The sequence below is a fragment of the Typha latifolia genome, chromosome 4 (genome assembly GCF_019914945.1).
Source record: "Typha latifolia isolate L0001 chromosome 4, TyphaL0001v2, whole genome shotgun sequence".
In the NCBI taxonomy this organism is placed as follows: domain Eukaryota; kingdom Viridiplantae; phylum Streptophyta; class Magnoliopsida; order Poales; family Typhaceae; genus Typha; species Typha latifolia.
In genome coordinates, this window is record NC_133089.1 from 18186184 (window position 1) to 18192183 (window position 6000).

Genomic DNA, 6000 nt, shown 5'->3' on the forward strand with positions numbered 1-6000 from the left:
TAATCTTATCTTTATATCGGTAAAATAGATATAATTACGCTTAGAGGTCGAGCAGAGATGCAGTGTTTAAGTGTTCAGAGTTCACACGGAGACGCTAAATTTTTTACTCGTTAACTTTAGTTAACTTTTTTATTTGTTCTCTGAGGTTTTATATTTATTATTGGTTTGACTTGTGTACTAGCTTGATAGTATTTACCAATGAAATACTCTTGCATATCTAAAATAATAATAATAAAAATTAAAGTAAAAAAAACACCGCCCTCTTCAAATTCCGAAGTGTGCGGAAACTGATCCTTCTTCCTCCTCCCTCTCTCCAATCCCTAATCAATCCTCTTTCTCGAAATCGAAGATGCTTTCTCCCAAAACCCTAGGAAACGTCCTTACGCCGGTGACGCGAAAACGAAATGCCCTTTCAAGAAAAGCCTCGGGTTTGGTCTAATATACTTCTCGCGGGGGTAACGCTCTTTTTACCCAACTTTTATTCATCCTTCTTTTTTTGTTTGTTTATTTCAACCAAGTTCGTTTCCTGTTTAGCTAGGTTGGTACTGGAATTTGATAACCTCTGGCTTTCTTTGAGGGATGACGTTTTCCTGACTCTTCAATTGCCGAAATTGAAAAAAAAATCTTATCCTTGTTTGATTGGGAAACTGAGTTCGATTTCATCGTGCTCCTGAGGTAATATGGGTTGATCTGTTGCCAGTGCGGAATTCTATATGGGGATGGGAAAGGATCGAGTGGTTAGTGAGATACCGGTAACCATCAATAACTTTCCTTATTTATTTGAATCTGTCTGGATGAATATATGAAGCACATATCTGCTCGGACTTTTTAACATTGTCTCCTCAGTAAGGGCATATTCCTGGATGTGCTTTATAGTTGGGGTTAAGTGGGAAGTTAGATGAACACTAGATGATTAAGTAGAAAAAGGGATATAAAGCTGTGGTTTATTAGCATCGCATTTTGATCCGAGTTAAATAAATTAGCAGGTGTACTTGTAATATATAATTACTCTCCCAAAGGGAGACTTGAGTGTAAATAATCATTTTGTGAAACTGCCTATATACATATGCCTATGTATTCTTCTGTTATATAATACGTTGACTTGGAAGTATTTTGGGCCTTTTAGCCATCATACATTTTTTGGTCACATCTACAGTTTGTTACTTTAATTATTTGTAGTAGTTAATTTTGTTATCAAGTAAATGCATAATCTAAACTATTTAGCCTTTGATGTACTTTTTGTGAATTTTTCTAGCTGCATATTTTGGTTGTTTATAACTTCTATATGATTATGTTACGAACTAGATCTGGACTGATTCAAACGTAAAAAAATTATGAAAATTTAGGTGGTAGTAGCCTCGTGAGTTAAGGTTCTAATGGCTCTGGTTTCACCTAAATCGGAAGTCGGGATGAAAAGTTAAAATTTAAATAGTGGAGATAGGGCAAAACGGTAAATATTCAACGTTGCGGCGGTCGTCGGAGGGTGGCGGACAGCCAAGGGTATTGGTGGACGACCGTAGGGTAGGGTGGCTGCTGGAGTTGATGGTGGCTATGGGTTGGAGGTAGAATTATGATTTCTAATTTAGATCTACTCGTAGAAAAATAAAAAACGACTTAATGACTATGATAAAATGGTAAATACGGTAATAAAAAAATAACCAAACTTAATTAATTCTCAATGTTTAGATTTACTTGAATTAACTAACAAAGAAGCCCAGCCCTCTATATATAGAGGTGGGGTACAATGAATCTCACTCAGACCAATCTCAAAGCTTTATACAACTCAAACTAGGACTTGCCTTAGAGACTTACATGACTTAATTGAACTTGCCTTACTGGCTTACATGACTTAATTGGACTTGCCTTAAGAGATTACATAAGAGATAAATAACCTAGAGATAATATATGACATAGCTAAATCAGCCTTCCTTATCCTTCTCGGATTGATTTTTCATTCTTCTACAGATAGAATCCGAATCTAGAGAGACATTGAAGATGAAAGTTGTAGATCAAGATGTCTTCAATCTTCTCCAAGTGGTTTCGTAATATTTGGTCATCTGTAGAATATCCTTTGAATATTTTTTCAAAATTGCGCATAGCTGAATTAGTTAACTAATAAATTCTAATATAATAAGGCTCTAATTAAAGCAATTAAGCAGATAAGATAACTAGACTCAATCCATTGAGTTCAATCTCTCCTTGATGTGATCTGATCTGACCCAGTTCGCATCAAATTATTTCTCATTGAACATTTTCTTTTCTTGTGCAACTGTGCTGGCAACTGAAGATACGAAAGAAATATATGATTTTATATTTGACATGTTATTAGTTTGTCCTTCCGTCAAGTAGTACGGACAAAAGAAATTCCTATGAACCATCAACGCTTCAAAAAGTAAAAAAAAAAAAATTCTAGCAACTTGATGTTTTAAACACTCTTTGGAGGATTACTACTGTTTCCTTTTGGACTATGATTCTACAAAAGACACCAGTAAGCTTTAGAACTGTGTGCTTTCTTTTGAATTCTTGTTTCTTACTTAAATCACTTGCATCATTATTGCCCAGGTGATGATCTTGCACTACCTCTTGAACATGATGCCATGATCTCCATCTTGCTCTACTCATTATTTAATCACATGTCGTAGGTACTATTTCATAGTTATATGATTTACTATTTACTACTTGGCAGTATATCTGGTGGAGAAAAGATTAGCATTGTGCTTTAACGAGAGAAAATATTGATTTCTAAGTTGTATGCATTTAGAAGGTAGCAACTTCAAGTATTTACTGTAAATTCTGTAATGCCCTAATCAATCTGTTATTTGAGAGCCAGGTCGGTTCTGGTACTAGTACTACAATTAATCAGTATCTGAGCAACAAACTCAGTTTAGTCGATATTGAATCCTGATATTATGCTTTGTGTGTGTGTGTACCCTCTCTTGATCCACCTTTATCATTGCTCCTTAAATGTAGTCAATCTGTCTCATAAACAAAGTATGCCAATATGTGTTGGGTGTCAATCTCATGAAGAATCCCACTGTTGATTCAGGTTTTTTATTTGGATTACCTCAATTAAGTAGAGGATTATATTTCCTAAGCCTTAGATTTTGGATCTTTTATAAAACAAGGTTCTAACTATCGGAATCAGTCACCCAACAAAATGATATATATTGGCTTGTATCCGCTGATCCATTTGAGCAAATCTTGATAGGAATCGATTGAAACTTTAGAACTTCAATCCATGCTATATAGTTTGTTTGGCATAACCGAATTAGTCGATCATTTAATTTCTCAGAACAATTCTTCATTTATGTTTTGTTATGTCTTGGAGATGCAAGTGATTATGAGCATTTTAGAAGATTGCCATCTGCTTCAGCTTGAAGATGTTTAGCAATATATTAGGATTAGTTAATGGCCGTCAGTCAGCATTTACAAGTTTGTGTTAGGACAAGATCTTGCAACTCTGTCATTGGTCGATGTTTCTCTAGTTAGCTCTTTGGGGCTTTCATATGCTAACAGCACACTGTTTCAGTAAAACTATCGATGGCACGAAGTCTTTTAGGGAGAAATGCCATACAAACAAGAGAATAAATCAGATAAATTTTATTGAAGCTTTCCTTTTTTCTAGAATTTTTGTTTTCGTATAGGATTTGACAATTAGAAGCAGATGATACTTTTGCAGGACCACATATATCTCTCATTTTCTGGTTGTCCATTCCTCAACACCATTATACTGTTCCTTAAAGCTCAGTTTATTCTTCTTATTCTTTTTCTCTTGCAATGTTTAATTGCTGTTAATCTAATATAATAACTCATTCCTCTGCTAAATTGAATCCTTTTTTTTTAAAACAACTTTAGGATGATCTCTTTAGTAAATTTTTTTGTCATAGAGAATTATGTTGCTTGATTTACACAGTTCAAGGTTAGTTTATTCCTCTTTTGAGGTTTTACTTTGTTAGCGGTAGAGAAATTGAGGATTTTAGGGACCTATTATTTTGACGGACAATAGGAAATGATAGTACTTAATTTGTTAACATGACACGGAAAGAGTATCTTAGGACTATCTTAGTATAGTTAATACCTCAGGCCGACAAGGTGTACTGCTTCGAGCTCTTTTAGTGTTTCTGGCCTCCAATATGTTTTGCTTTTTCTGATACCTTAATATTAGAAAAATCAATAGATTTATATATATCTTATATAAGATATACATTTATATTTATGTAGGTATTATTGAGTCTAGGTAATACTCTAATTCTAGGAGCATAAAGCAGGGCGCATGAAGTGACCTATCATAAGGGACAAAGAAAAAGCTCGGCTTATGATAAAGAAAAAGCTCGGATGTGCTTGATAAGAGGTGAGATTCCCCTCTCGTCCAACTTTTGGAGAATACATTTTCATTAAAAAAAATTGAAGAATAAATGATTATAGTATTTTTGCTGGCATTTACTACGTGGTAGACCCTAGAGCAGCAAACTTGCTTAGTTGAAATGTTTGGCTTTGGACGTGCATCTTGTATAAATGAAACCATCTTAATTTGGATATTCTTTTCTGCTTAAAGATGTCAGATTAGTCATCTTATATATATTATTTTTACTGGTTAAGGCCTTTCGACTGCCAATACAGTAGGGGTCAATAGATGTAATGATTTTAGTTTGATCATGAACTGCCTTGCTCGAGCGTCAAGCCGCAAGTCAGCGAATAGAACCTCATTGGTCATTTGCTTTTTTGGGTTCATGATTCTTGATTCATTTCTTTTTTCCTATTGATGCTAATTGCTACTTTGTTTCGAATAGTACATATACATAGGATTGATTGATACGTTGTAGCATATATTGTATTTTGATTATACACTTCCTTGACAATGGTAAAGTAAAATTAGAAGAGATTGAGTATGTTAAGGACCTGAAATGTAAAATTTGTTACGAATAAAGCAAGGGTATAATTATTATCTAACTTAAGTACTTAAGTTGTGGTTCCTCTGCAATACTGTTTCTTGTTTTGTAATAAGTTTGTCTTTACATACCATCAGTGCCTCAACCTTACTGAACTCATAATAATCTTATGCTGATACTGTCTAGAACAACGGAGAAGTTATTGGACGTGTTCAATAAGCCCTACTTTAGCTAAAGAACCGCCTCTTGAGTTATCAACTCTTGCTTATCATCAGTTATCATTTAGGAGCAAATGGATGTGTAGATAAGGGAGAAAAGCAAAAGTAGAAAGGAAAATCAAAGTTCTTTTCAGCCTTAACAGCAGTGGCCCTAAAGATAACTTTGGCATTGAAGGCTCTGTCCTCATCCCAGGCTTCTTTAATCACACAAAGTAGAGGGGAATGTGGAAGCAAGCACACATCCCAAATGAGCTTTGGAAAGGAACCCCACCACCATGGACTGATGTGAGCAACTGAGGACTACCAGAAGCAGTCCTCACACAGTGGAGGTAGGCCCTTCTAGGCAATGGTTATTTTGGTGATTTGTGTTAATGCCCCTTCTGTGTTGGCTTTTATTATCCCTGCCTTTTGTTTTCTCTCTCTCTCTCTCTCTCTCTCTCTCTCTTAAGTCCAACCACCTTGCCTCCTTTTCCCCATCACATAGCAAAGTGTGAAACAAAGGACTAAACAAGGAAACAAATGCCAAAGATTAGGAAGCGACCTAATATCATGGTCGTAAGACAAGGAAGATGAAAGGAGAGGATAGCTGCATCTAAGATGACTAGGACATACGACACAAAGCCTTAGATGTTGACCTTTCATCCATGAGAGCGAGAGGGACAAAAGGGGAGGGAGGAAGAGGCTCTAATGAGAACTTTAATGAGGATTTGGAGGAAAGTGGAATGTCATGTGAACCTGCAGCTGGGTCATCTCTCTCTTTCTCTCTCATTGACCTTAGTTACTTTCTCTTGTTCACAGCTGTTGTCGCTCTCATTCGGTTGCTGTCCAAATAGACCTCCTTGCTCCTTTACCTTTAGACCATCTGAACTCTTGTCTGGGATCTAGGTTGGATT

General features: G+C 35.7%; 1 long non-coding RNA gene across 4 annotated transcripts; it reads left to right on the forward strand.

The window, feature by feature from the left end:
* Nucleotides 1–244: 244 nt before the first annotated feature.
* On the forward strand, nt 245–5994 carry LOC140786987 (uncharacterized). Of its 4 annotated transcripts, none has more exons than XR_012108725.1 (4): nt 245–455; nt 539–752; nt 4222–4351; nt 5176–5994. It is a non-coding gene; the product is annotated as an uncharacterized lncRNA (long non-coding RNA). The 4 variants fall into 4 exon arrangements; XR_012108723.1 differs by having other exon boundaries at nt 4269–4351; XR_012108726.1 differs by having other exon boundaries at nt 4269–4351; nt 5301–5994.
* The last annotated feature ends 6 nt before the right edge of the window (nt 5995–6000 follow it).